This window comes from Pan troglodytes, chromosome 1 (assembly GCF_028858775.2).
Source record: "Pan troglodytes isolate AG18354 chromosome 1, NHGRI_mPanTro3-v2.0_pri, whole genome shotgun sequence".
Lineage (NCBI taxonomy): Eukaryota > Metazoa > Chordata > Mammalia > Primates > Hominidae > Pan > Pan troglodytes.
In genome coordinates this window covers 59433516-59448864 of record NC_072398.2, presented here as the reverse complement: position 1 = coordinate 59448864, position 15349 = coordinate 59433516, and positions in this window count along the sequence as shown.

The following is a 15349-nucleotide window of genomic DNA, read 5'->3' as shown; positions in this document are numbered from 1 at the left end:
TCACTCACAAAGCAATGTTTATATCTGAAAGTAGTTATGATTAGGCCAAATAATCCAGGAAACTCTCTAGGAATTTGACTATTACATAAAAAAAAGATGGAAGTATAAACTACACCATTTGCAGACTGCAATCAACCATGCCTACAGAGCAAACAATGGACCACTAGAAGGAAGCCATTGCCTTTATTACCGCTGTACCAGCCTGGCACCAAAGAGGCAGTTCTTCTGCAGGGAGAACCAGGAGGATGAAGAGGGGCATAATGAACAAAAAAAGAAACACCTCATTTAAATTAGAGATTGAATGTTTGTAAATGAATTGATCAGCAAGTAAATTAGAAGTTAAGTTTAAAATAGATTTTCAAAAATATTTTTTCACTGTCACCAGAGAAAGGTACTGATGGAAAACAAATCATCTATGGAAAAACAAGATAAAATTAAAGAAATACCATTTAAAGCCATTTAAGGAAATACCACCATTGCTACAGATTTTAGTTTTAATCATAGTTAAGTTTTATCTTATTGCAAACATATCTTGAAGACAATATAAAGTGTAAAAGATTATAGACTTTTTTTTCAATAATGGTAATCTGATCGATTAATTCAAACACCTGTAGTATTGGGTTGGTAGCAGTTGTATCAATTGTGAGACTTAAAAAAAAAGCCAGACTAGGCCGGGCATGGCGGCTCACGCCTGTAATCCCAGCACTTCTGGAGACCGAGGCAGGAGGATCACGAGGTCACGAGATCGAGACCATCCTGGCTAACATGGTGAAACCCCGTCTCTACTAAAAATACAAAAAAAAAAAAAATTAGCCGGGCGTGGTGGCGGGTGCCTGTAGTCCCAGCTACTCGGGAGGCTGAGGCAGGAGAATGGCGTGAACCCGGGAGGTGGAGCTTGCAGTGAGCCGAGATCGTGCCACTGCACTCCAGCCTGGGCGACAAAGCAAGACTCCATCTCAAAAAAATAAAAAATTTAAAAAAAGCCAGACTAAAATATAAAGACTTTATTCAAAAACACTACAGTTGACTATGGAACAACGTGCATTTGAACTGCACAAGTTCACTTATACGTGAATTTTTTCGATAAAATTTATACCAAGTTTGCCTGCCTTTCTGGCCATTTCTGCCACCCTTGACACAGCAAGACCAACCACTCCTCTTCCTTTTCCTCAGTCTACTCATTGTGAAGACTATGAGGATAAAGACCTTATGATGCTCTAATTCCACTTAATGAATAATAAATATATATTCTCTGCCTTATAATTTTCTTAATAACATTGTCTTTCCTTTTCTTTTAGCTTTATTGTAATAATGCATTATATAATATAAATAACACACAAAATGAGTGTTAATCTATTGTTTGTTATCAGTAAGGCTTCCAGTCAACAGTAAGCTATCAGAAGTTAAGTTTTGAGAGATTTAAAAGTTATATGTGATGAGAGCAAAGATAGCCAATTAGATGCAGCCCGGAAGAGCCTCTCCCACCAAAAGACACCAAACCATCAAGACGAATGGGATGCTGTGAACAGATCTTTGGAAAGAAGGCACTGAAGATGGACAGAGGAAGGACACAGATCCCAGTCTGAAAGGTGAGGAAGCTGGGAACCCTGCACTGGTTTGCTGAGCACCAGGACTCACTTCTGTCCCTGAGCAGCTCCTAGGGAAGCAGTGAGCGAAATAGGCATGGAGTGGCTCACTCTAGCCATGGACCTCCTGGATCCTAGCTGTAGGAGACCCCAGGACCCTCACAGGCATCTGAGCTGGCAGAGAGAACTGTCTGGAGCATTGGCAGAGACAGGACTTCAGCCTGAGAAGCTCCCAGAAAGTTTGGCATGGGAATGGCTGCAGTGGAGCACAGCCACAGGAACTCATCCCCTAAGGATCACCATACTCCTCTAGGTGGCTCTAGCCATTTTTGGCTTCAGGATCTGGACAGAGTAAGGCTGTCTTGCCTCTGGGAAGGGGCCAGTATCATCTAAGTGCCCCTCTATCTGCTGGCTTTTCCCAGGGTTCCTGTCTGGCTACAGCTGCTTGCAGCACAGCCTCAGCTTGCTATAGCTCTTTGACCAGCAGATGTCACCTAACCATCAGAGTGCTTTTGCAGATGAACCCCAGCCAGTGTGCACTCACATGCAGCCTCCTCCACTGCCCAGCACATACTCACCCACAGTCTTCCCCACCGGGCGTGCCTTCACTCGCAGCCTCCTTGCTAGACCTCACCAATGTTCATGCATGTTTGGATGCCCTACTATCCCTCCAGAGTGCTTTTGCCAGCAGCCCCCATCGTGTTGTTGCTAGCAAACTGGGAGCACCTCAGCTCCTCCAGGACAGCAGGTGCTTAAACTCAAGAGGCAAGAGAGCAAAGCTACGTGCCTGTTTCTAGCCCTCCAGCATTACAGCACACAGCCCAGGAGTGCTGAACTGAGTTTTGCCCCCCCGCCCAAAAGCGTCCAGAAATGAAGACAATTGACTGTAATTGGTATAACCCAAGTTATACCACAGTGAAACCCTCAAGGGCACCAAGGAATATAAAAGCAAAAAAAAAAAGCTTCATCCAGAAGGGAGCAACTTGAAAGATTTAAAGGAACATCAGCCCACACAGATGAGAAAGAACTAGTACAAGAACTCTGGCAACTCTAAAAGCCAGAGTGGCTTCTTATTTCCAAACAAGAGCACAGGCTCCCCAGCAGTGGTTCTTAATCATATTGAAATGGCTGAAAAGACATAGAATTCAGGATCTGGATGGCAAGGAAATTCATTGAAATACAGGAGAAAGTTGAAATCCAATACAAGGAATAGAGTAAAACTATTTAATAGTTGAAAGATGACATATCCATTGTAAGAAAGAAAGCAGAATTATAGCCCTTTTAAGAAAAAAGCAAACTGAACTTCTGGAGATAAAAAATTCACTACAGGAATTTCAGGATGCAATTGGAAGCATTTATAAGAGAATGGACAAAGCTGAGGAAAGAATCACAAAGCTCTAGGAATATTCCTTCAAATAAACACCATCAGGCAAAAATAAAGAGAAAAAATTTAAAAAAATGAACAAAACCTCTGAGAAATATTGGATTATGTAAACAGACCAAAACTATGATTCATTGACAGTCCTAAAAGAGATGGAGAGAGGGCAAGTAACTTGGAAAACATATTTGAACATATTGTTCATAAAAATTTCCCCAGCCTTGCTGAAGAGGTCAACATGAAAATTCAGAAAACTCAGCGAACCCCTGCAAGGTACTAGACAAGATGATCATCCTCAAGAAACAGAGTCATCAGATTCTTCAAAGTCAATGCCAAAATAAATAAATAAATAAATAAATAAATAAACAAATAAACCTAAGGGCAGCTATGGAGGAGGGGCAGGTGACAGGCAAAAAGAACCACATTAAGCTAACAGCAGATATTTCAGCAGAAAAGACTGAGGACCTTTATTCACCATCCTAAAAGAAAAGACATTCCAACCAAGAATGTCATGTCCCACCAAACTAAGTTTCATAAGCAAAGGATAAATAAAATCATTTTCGTAGAAGCAAATGCTAAGGAAATGTGTTACCATCAGGCCAGCCTTATAAGAGGTCTTAAGGGAGTGCTAACTATGGGGATAAAGACTGGTACCTGCCACTATAAAAACACTGAAATGGGGAGCCCACTGACGCTACAAAGCAATGATACAATCAATCCTGCACAACAAACAGCTAAAAACATGGTAACAGGATATAATCCCAGCATATGAACATTAATCTTCAATGTAAATGGGCTAAATGCTGCACTGAAAAGACACAGAGTGCTAAGTTGGTAAAAGAAGCAAGACCTAACTATACAGTCTTCAAGAGACCCATCTCACATGCAGTGACACACATAGGCTCAAAGGAAAGCAATGAAGAAACATCTATCAAATAAAAGGAAAACAAAAAAGAGCGGAAGTAGCTGTACTTATTTCAGACAAAGCAACTTTAAGCCAACAACAATCGAAAAGGACAAAGAAGGGCATTAAATACTAATAAAGGGTTCAATTAAACAAGAAGACTTAACTATCCTAGATATATATGCACCCAACACAGGATCCACCAGATTCATAAAACAAGACCTCAAGGACCTATGAAGAGACTTAGATTACCACAAAATAATATTGGGATAATTTGACACTACACTGACAGTGTTAGATAGATCATCAAGGCAGAATACTAACAAAGATATTCTGGATATAAACTTGACACTTGACTAAATAGACCTGACAGACATCTACAGAATACTCCACCCAATCACAACAGAAAATACACTCTTTTTATCTGCACACGGCGCATAATCTAAGATCACAACCACATGCTCGGCCATAAATCAATTCTCAACAAATTTTAAAAAGGTTAAAAATCATACCAACATCACCCTCAATCCACAGCACAATAAAAATATAAATCAATACCAAGAAGTTTTCTCAGAACCACTACAATTCCATGTATATTAAACAACCTGTTCCCGTGTGACTTTTGAGTAAACAATAAAATTAAGGCAGAAATCAAGAAATTCTTTGAAATTAATGAAAACAAACACACAACATACAAGAATTTCTGGGATACATCTAAAACAATGTTAAGAGGAAAGTTGATAGTGCTAAACACCTATAACCAGAAGTTAGCAAGATCTCAAATTAACAACCTAACATCACACCTAGGGGAAACAGGAGCAAGAGCGAACCAAGCACAAAGGTAGAAGGAGAAAAGAAATAACCAAAACAATATAACTGAACAAAATGAGATGTAAAAACTCACATAAAAGATAAATGAAACCAATAGTCAGTGCTTTGAAAGAATAAAAAATATTGATAGACCAATATCTAGATTAATAAAGAAAAAGGAGAGAAGATTCAAATAAATACAATTAGAAATGACAAGGATGTCATTACTGCCAACCCCACAGTAATACAAAAATCCCTAAGGACTATTACAAACACCTTTACGCATACAAATGAGAAAACCTAGAAGAAATGGATCAATTTCTGGAAACATACAACCTCCCAAAACTGAACTAGGAAGAAACTGAAATCCTGAACAGACAAATAATGAGTTCCAAAATTAAATCAGTAATAAAAACCCACCACCAGAAAAAGGCCTGGACCAGACAGATTCATAGCCAAATTCTAAAAAACATAAAAAGACCTACTTCTTCAGAAGGACGTTCAGATTCTACTGAAATTATTCAAAAAGTTGAGAAGGGGCTCCTCCCTAACTCATTCTATGAGGCCAGCATCATTTTGTTTCCAAAACCTGGCAGAGACACAAAGAAAAAAAAAGGAAACTTCAGGCCAATATCTCTGATTAACATAGATAAAAAAATCTCAGCAAAATCCTAGCAAGCTGAATCCAGCAGCTCATCAAAAAACCAATCACCCACAGCCAAATAGGCTTTATTCCTGGGATGCTAGGTTGGTTTAACATAAGTAAATCAATAAATGTGATTCATTGTATAAACAGAACTAAAAACAAAAGCCATATGATCATCTCAATATACATAAAAGGCTCTTTATAAAATGCAACATTGCTTTATGTTAAAAGCCATCAACAAAACAGGCATGGAAGGAAAATATCTCAAAATAATGAGAGGCATCTACAACAAACCTATAGCCAATATCATACTGAAGGGTCAAAGACTGAAATCATTTTCCCTAACCAGAAACAAGAAAAGGATGCCACTCTTAATCACTCCTATTCAACAAAATACTAGAAGTCATACCCACAGCAATGAGGCAAGGTAAAGAAATAAAAGGCTCCCAAATAGGAAAAAAAATCAAACTATTTTTCTTAGCTGACAATATTATTATTTACATAGAAAACCCCATAGTGTCAAGAAAGTTTCAGGATACAAAATGATCGTACAAAACTCCAGAACATTTCTATAAATCAGTAACATCCAAGATGAGAACCAAATCAAGAACACAGTTCCATTTATAATAGCCACAGAAAGAATAAAATACCTAGGAATACAGCTCAGGGATGTGAAATACCTCTACAATGAGGAGTACAAAACACTGCTGGAAGAAATTATAGATGACACAAACAAATGGAAAAACATTTGATGCTCATGGACAGGAAGAAATAATGTTGTTAAAATATTCATACTGCCTAAAGCAATTTACAGTACTGAAAACTATTTCTGTCAAACTACCATCACTTTTTTTTTACAGAATTAGAAAAAAACTATTCTAAGCTCATATGGAACAAACAAATATTCTGAATAGCCAAAGCAATCCAATGAAAAAAAAACAAAGTCGGAGGCATCACATTACACTACTTCAAACTATACTACAAGGCTACAGTAACCAAAACAGCATGATACTGCTAGAAACGTAGACACATAGACAAATGGAACAGGTTAGAAAACTTATAAATAGTGTCACACACCTAGAATCATCTGAGCTCCAACAAACTCTACAATAGCAAACAATGGGGAAAGAAATCCCTATTCAATGAATGATGCTGGGATAACTGGCTAGCCATATGCAGATTATAGAATCTGGACTATTTCCTTTTACCATATACAAAAATAAACTCAAGATAAATTGTCAATTGAAATGTAAAATGTCACACTATAAAGACCCTAGATGAAAATCTAGGTCATATCATTCTGGACATAGACCTGGACAAAGAATTTACAATGAAGACACCAAAAGCAATTTCAACAAAAACAAAAATAGATAAATGGGATCTAATTAAACTAAACCGTTTCTGCTCTGCAAAGGAAACTATTAACAGAGTAGACAGACAAACTAGAGAATGAGAGAAGATATTTGCAAACTATGCATCTGACAACAGTCTAATATCCAGAATTTATAAGGAACTTAACAAGCAAAAAACAAACAACCCCATTAAAAGTGGTCAAACATGAACAGGCACTTCTCAAAGGAATACATACACATGGCGTACACATGGCCAACAACCATACGACAAAATGCTCAAAATCACAAATCAGAAATGCAATTCAAAACCTCAATGAGATACCATCTCATGCCAGTCAGGATGGCTATTAGAAAGTTAGAAATTAACTGATGCTAGCAAGGTTGCAGAGAAATGGAAATACTTATACACTGTTGGTGGGAATGTAAATTCATTCAGCCAGTGTGAAATGAAGTATGAAACTTTCTCAAAGAACTTAAAAGAGGACTACCATTTGACCTAGCAATCCAATTACTAGTTATGTACCCAAAGAAATATAAATCATTCTACCAAAAAGACACATGTGCTCATGTATTCATTGCAGCACTATTCACAATACCAAAGACATGGAATCAACCTAGATGCCCATTAGTGGTGAACTGGATAAAGAAAATGTGGTATGCATACACCATGGAATACTGTACAGACATAATAAAGAACAAAATTATGTCTTTTGCAGCAACATGACTGCAGCTGGAGGCCATTTTCCTAAGTGATAAATGCAGGGAGAGAAAACCAAACACAGCATGTTCTCACTTATAAGTGGGAGCTAAACATTGAGTTCACATGGACACAAAGAGGGGAATAACAGCCACCAGGACCTACTTGACAGTGGAGGTTGAGAGGATAGTGAAGTTTGAAAAACTACCTATTGGGTACTACGGTCACTATCTGGGTGATGAACTCATTGGTACACCAAACCCAGTGACACACAATTCACCCATGTAACAAACCTGCACAGGTACCCCCTGAACCTAAAACAAAAACAAAAAAGAAAAACAATGCTAGTAAGTCTCCAAATTCTTCCTCTTAAATGTCCATAAAAGTCACCAATCTAAAAAATATGACTAATTCATTCTCTATTTAGAGACACAAGGAAGGTATGAGGGATTATATAACTTTAAAGTGTGCGGAACCACCTTTTAAAACTATTTGATAGGGTGTTTTTATAATGATTTGATACCCATGTAGCCAACCTGCACATGTACCCTCAAACCTAAAATAAAAGTTGAAAAAGAGAGGAAAAACTTATATGTGTAATTTTGACTGTGCATGGATCAGCAACCCTAACCTCCCACTCTTCAAGGGTCAACTGTGTTATGATAGATAGAAGGGCACTATGCAATAGGGAGAATAGTCCAACCCTAAGATTGGCGAAATACAAAATCAAAACGAAAAAAGCTTTTATTTTATTAGGAGCGGTAAACGTAGCTAGCAGGAAGTACATAGGGCTAGCAAGAAGTTTGTGGGGTGTGGGGCATAAGAAAGGGGCTAAACAGATGACATGCGAGTCACATTTTAAAAGAACATTTTTATTCTCTTTGGTCAGCTGATTCTTGGAGTGAGCTATCAAAAGAGAATGTTCTGCATTTCAGTGCTTGCTTGAAAGCTTAGGTACAAGACAAAGTTCAACCTGTGAGAAGAGAATGTTGACTAACATTTGGTCAAGCCAAATCAATGAGTAAGTAATGAGCAATTATAAGAGCTTGGACATAGTATAAAGTCATGGTTTTGATGCATGCACAGATATATACAGACATAAATAAAGATATGGGTTTATATATGCAAGTAGCTATATTTTCTAGCTCTGTTAACTAAGAGAACCTAGAAGCTATGACACCCCAGAGCAATGAACATATTTGGCACCCAGATTTCAGTTTCTGAATTCTAATCTCCCACAGAGGGAACTAGGGGTCTTTGAAGAAATGGCTGACTCCATGGCTTGGGCAAAGAAACTACAAGATAAACATCCAAAAACTTGTAAGTAAAACCAGCAAGTAAAATATTGCTGAAATAATGTTAGTTTGTACTGAAAAGACAACTTGCTTGGAGGAATTTCTAATAACTAAACCTGAGACAACTGGGGCAAAAAAAAAATAGAAGTTATATGTACTAGAATAAAATATATATCCATGAATCCATACTGATAGAAATTAATGACTGAGTAAACAGATACACAGGAAAGAAATCAAAGCTCTTCAACATAGTTGAATTTCAACCAACAAATATAGAAGGAATACTGAAAATATAAATATCATTAGGCAAACACCATAGTGATAGTTAATGTAGATAAGATTTATAGAGAGAGAATAAAATTTGAGGAAAAAAATGTCTGATGAAGAACAGAATATTTGCATAGTCTCAAATTAGCTTATCTCCCTGCAAGCTAATTATTCACTATAAAGTGTAAAATAATAATTTTACTGGGATGGATCTGGGTAGACACCATTTTAACCAAATTTGGACAGAATACTCATTTTTCATTCTATTTTGGGTGCAAGCCTTCTACTCCATAAAATCCCAAGAATATATTTTTACTTTTATTCACCAAATCAATGTATTTATACTCTTTCTTTTTATTTTGGTTTCATTTTAAGTATTTTCTAGTTTTCCTTTAGTATGTTCTCATTTTATTGTTATCCCCCCTTACTGATATTTATAAATAAATATATATTTTTCTGATTTTACTTTTTAGACACTGTGATCTATGAGATTTTCACAGGATTTTTTCAAAGCAGGCATATGACCAAATGTCAACAAATTTTTATGTGACAGTGGCAATATATGTCAAAATACTACTCTACTGATTGCTCTTTCAGATAGTAGCTGCATGTGAACAGTTACTAGCAGCTTGTATTGGAGTTAAAGTATTGGGTTTATTTGATTAAAGATACTTAATATAAACATGTAAATTTTATCTAAGCTATCATGAGATTGAAAATTCTGGCAAGCCTGTCTTTCATAGGAACATAGAAAAAATAAAAAAAGCATAATGCTTAAATAATTACAACTATGTGTTTTTATATTTTTATGGATATGACAATATAAATAGGGCAACAAATGCTTTGAAATATTCAGCCACATTTTGAAATCCATGTTGACTGCTCAAGATAAATTGGTTAATATTGTGAATTTGATAGAATGATGAACAATGTAACTTATTTTCCCCTTTTTTTCCTCCTTAGAAGAAATATAACTTTCTCTTTAGCCATCTTCTCTATTCTTTCTTTTTTTTTTCTTTTAGATGGAGTTTCACTCTTGTTCCCCAGGCTGCAGTGCAGTGGCACTATCTTGGCTCACTGCAACCTCCACCTCCTGGGTTCAAAGAGTTCTCCTGCCTCAGCCTCCCAAGTAGCTGAGGTTACAGACATGCGCCACCATGCCCGGCTAATTTTGTATTTTTTTAGTAGAGACAGGATTTCACCATGTTGGTGAGGCTAGTCTTGAACGCCTGACCTCAAGTGATCCACCTGCCTCTGCCTCGCAAAATGCTGGGATTATAGGTGTGAGCCACTGCGCCCAGACATGGGGAAAAAAAAAATAGACTATACAATTTATAGACCAGACTAAATCTCTGGCCGATTCCCTAGTATATTTTAAGAGAGTAAGATGTGGTTGCCTTACCATTTTTAAAAATAAATTAAGAATGCTAACTACAGCAGAATTATTTCAGAGTTACCTTGAGAATTCCCTGAGAGCAACAAAGCAGTTTCTCAGAAAGATTTTAAAGATTTTATTTTTTAAAGCAATTTCTTTTTTTTTAATTTTTTAAAATTTATTATTATACTTTAAATTTTAGGGTACATGTGCACAATGTGCAGGTTAGTTACAATAGCAAAGACTTGGAACCAACCCAAATGTCCAACAATGATAGACTGGATTAAGAAAATGTGGCACATATACACCATGGAATACTATGCAGCCATAAAGATTTATTTAGTTCTGGTTTGATGCTTCCCAGAACATTAGCAATGTTCCTTCTTGAAGCATTCATGGAGAAAAAAAAAGGATTTTTTTTACATATATATGTATATGTATCTTTTTCTAGTCATTTTCAGAACACATCCAACTTATTTGATAATCATAAGAAAAAGTGGAAATTGAAATGTGTACCTTAGTTTTATCATTCTCAGTCAAGAAGGCCCTATAATGATCATAGTAAACATAGTTCGGGAAGTACTTCATAGACTTTGATTATTCACATCAATATTTTGAGACTGTGTCTAGAATTGGTGGGTTCTTGGTCTCACTGACTTCAAGAATGAAGCCACGGACCCTTGTGGTGAGTGTTACAGCTTTTAAGGTGGCGCGTCTGGAATTTGTCCCTTCTGATGTTGAGATGTGTTCGGAGTTTCTTCCTTCTGGTGGGTTCGTGGTCTCGCTGGCTCAGGAGTGAAGCTGCAGATCTTCGCGGTGAGTGTCACAGCTCATAAAAGCAGTGTGGACCCAAAAAGTGAGCAGTAGCAAGATTTACTGCAAAGAGCCAAAGAACAAAACCTCCACATTGTGGAAAGGGACCCCAGCGGGTTGCCACTGCTGGCTGGGGCAGCCTGCTTTTATTCTCTTATCTGGCCCCACCCACATCCTGCTGATTGGTAGAGCCCAGTGGCCTGTTTTGACAGGGCGCTGATTGGTGTGTTTACAATCCCTGAGATAGATACAAAGGTTCTCCACGTCCCCATCAGATTAGTTAGATACAGAGTATGGACACACAGGTTCCCCAAGGCCCCACCAGAGCAGCTAGATACAGAGTGTCGATTGGTGCACTCACAAACCCTGAGCTAGACACAGGGTGCTGATTGGCATGTTTACAAACCTTGACCTAGATACAGAGTGCCATTGGTGTATTTACAATCCCTGAGCTAGACATAAAGACTCTCCACGTCCCCACCAGACTCGGGAGCCCAGCTGGCTTCACCCAGTGGATCCCGCACGGGGGCTGCAGGTGGAGCTGCCTGCCAGTCCTGTGCCATGCGCTCACACTCCTCAGCCCTTGGGCGGTTGATGGGACTGGGCGCCGTGGAGCAGGGGGCGGCGCTCGTCGGGGAGGCTCGGGCCGCACAGGAGCCCACGGAGTGGGTGGGAGGCTCAGGCATGGCGGGCTGCAGGTCCGGAGCCCTGCCCCGTGGGAAGGCAGCTAAGGCCCGGCGAGAAATCGAGCGCAGCGCCGGTGGGCCAGCACTGCTGGGGGACCCAGTACACCCTCCGCAGCCTCTGGCCCGGGTGCTAAGCCCCTCACTGCCCGGGGCCGGCAGGACCGGCCGGCTGCTCTGAGTGCTGGGCCCGCCAAGCCCACGTCCACCCGGAACTCCAGCTGGCCCGCAAGCGCTGCATGCAGCCCCGGTTCCCGCTCGCACCTCTCCCTCCACACCTCCCTGCAAGCTGAGGGAGCCAGCTCTGGCCTTGGCCAGCCCAGAAAGGGGCTCCCATAGTGCAGCGGTGGGCTGAAGGGCTCCTCAAGTGCCGCCAAAGTGGGAGCACAGGCAGAGGAGGCACCGAGAGCGAGCGAGGGCTGTGAGGACTGCCAGCACGCTGTCACCTCTCAAGACTAAGGTAAGATATAAGAAGAAACTAGCCTTGAATAAATGGCACAGCCTGATCAATAATTTAAAGGTATTTGAAAAGTAAAACATGCCTTGATTCAACTTCTTACTTCAAACTCAGAAGGTTTGCCCAATAATGTGCTGCCTCTGCAAATCGCCCATGCTCTAGGTTTTTTTGTTTTTAAACCTGCTATTTATATTCAATAAATTATTCGGTTGAACATGGGTTTCTATGGATTAAGTGTCTGTACATAGCGTGGTTCATGCTGTCATTGATATGGCAATATTGGGCAATAATGATTTCTTTATACCAGGGCAACTCCTCTTTATTCTTCTCAATGAAGGAATACTGCCAAGAGGAATAGCCTGTTAAGCCTTTACTGTCCTTGTGACCTCAAAAATGTTTGTTAAATCCCTCTTCTAATAAATAAGGAAGGTGTTCACACTAAGAGGAACAGAGAAATACAAATCCTTTCTCATCAGATTTGCTGAAAAGTTTAAGGGTAAAGCAATGTTACTTTCTTAAAACTTTGAATTTCAAGTGACAAAAAAAGCAATGCTCATATCTTATCTATATCAGATAAGGCAGGTGAGATGTCTGCCTATAATAACACGCTAAGTCTAGACTACTCAGAGTGCCTTCCTTGACCCAAGTTCAAATTAAAAAGATGACAACGGGCAGCTTTCTTAAAAATGACCATAGCTGGTCAAACCAGGGTTCTATCATGAAAGGCCTTCCTCTACAGGCAGACCTGAAGCCTGTGAAGTGGACTGGTAAGATTATCCTGTATATTGATCACGGACAAAAGCACCCAGCTCCTCTCTATTGGGGAATTTAGTGAGAGAAATAGAAAAGTCAGTAATGACACACAGAATAACAAGGCCTTAAGCAGACACTATTAGGCGGTAGAATCCATGAGTAATAGGAACCATATATTAAGGATGAACAAACAGTGGGAAAATGTTAGCATAAATAGAAGAAAAAGAGAGTAACTGAAAGATGAAGCTATGAATAACTCTGAGGGAATGCTAAGTGTATTTTTTGTCATTGGAGGTCATTGTGACCTGAATGATTCCCCAATTTTCCATAGGACAGTACTAATTTATGTCCCAGGCATGTGTCCTTATGTCAATACATTCTATAACAGTGCAAGAGGATTCACAACTAAAAAAAAATTAAAGTTAAGGTAATTTTTTAAAATGGAACTTGATTAGAAGTATGTAATGTGTTCCTAAAGTACATGAAGCTTCTAATAGTGAACAAAAAAATGATACATGGCAACTGTAAAAATGTCTACACTAAATGAGTTGTTATCAATGAGTGATTTCACCCTCAGGGAAAACTCTGCAATAGTTAGAGACATTTTCAATTGTCACAAAAGGGTGTAGGGTGCTGCTACTGGCATGTAGCAAGTGGAGGCCAAGGTGGCTACTAAACATCCTATGATCCACTGGGTGGCTCCCCAATGAGATAATTATCCAGCTCAAACATCAATAGTACAAAGGCTGAGAAACACTTATCTAAACCAAGACAGGTTGGCTCAAAACAAATTTAAAATGTATTAGTTCTGATCTAATTCTGGCCTATGTCAAATAATTCTTACCCTTTTAACTAGATCTTTCTGTTATAACTGATGATATAGTTAAAAATACCTGAAACTAAGCACATAAACTTCCAGGATTTAAATGTCTTCAATATTTTGTTTTGAAAGATTTTATTATTTATACAGGCAAAAATGTTGGGAAGGTTCTTTAAATTGTATTATTGCCATGTTGCTGATATAAATAAAAGGAACAGTCAGAAATGGATATTTTCAGACAAGAAAGGAATAAATGAAAGTGATGAAATTGCAGTCAAGTCAGTTATGATCTTTATAAAGTAATATGTCCAAAGCCCACTTTCTTGAAGCTCTGGTAAATCTAAATGTAAATATTTTGGCCTTTTGCAGACTTAATGTATTTATTCAACAGCTGGCTGTGTGCATGGAAGTGCTAAATAATAATATAGACACATTAGAGTTATACATGGACAGATAAATGTTTACCTAGTATGACTTCAATTTCAGAGATTAAAATATATTCTTCTCTGACAATGGAGAAATCATTCTGCTGTCCTATCAAAGTCATAAGATTCTACCATTAGAAATGGAAGAATCCTAGGCAGAAAAACATACAGGTTAAGTATCCTTAATTCAAAGTTCCAAAATCTGAAATCCTCAAAATCTGAAACGTTTTGTGTGCCAACATGATGACACAAGTCAAAAATTCCACATCAGATCTCATGTGATGGGTCACAGTTAAAATGCAGCTAAAACTTTGCTTCATGCACAAAATTATTTAAAATATTGAATACAATCAATTTCAGGCTATGTGTATAATGCATGTAAAAACATAAATGAATTTTGTGTTTAGATTTGGGTCCCATCTCAAAGATATCTCACTATGTATATGCAAATATTTCAAAATCTAAGTAAAAACAAAATCCAAAATACTTCTGGTTTCATGGTAAGGGATACTTAACCTGTATTAAACTTTAATAGTTGTTAACATTTGAAATGAAATTAATATCAGAACTTCTACAGATTCACAGAGGGCTGAAATTCTTGCTTTTTTTTAGGGTGGAGAAAGAAGACGGCAATTTAGAATAGAGGATTTAGACTTTAGTAGGCTCCTTTTTTTTTTTTTTTTTTGAGACGTAGTCTCGCTCTGTTGCCCAAGCTGGAGTGCAGTGGTGCTATCTCGGCTCATTGCAAGCTCCGCCTCCCAGGTTCACACCATTCTCCTGCCTCAGCCTCCCAAGTAGCTGGGACTACAGGCGCCCTCCACCACGCCTGGCTAATTTTTTATATTTTTAGTAGAGACGGGGTTTCACTGTGTTAGCCAGGATGGTCTTGATCTCCTGACGTCGTGATCCACCCGCCTCGGCCTCCCAAAGTGCTGGGATTACAGGCATGAGCCACCACACCTGGCCTATTAGGCTACTTTTATATGGAAAGGGAAAACCATAAAAAACACGAAAGTGAAAATATGGTAGGAAAGCATAACACATTATATACTTAATAAATGGAACTGAAGACTAAACTCTGATTTTTT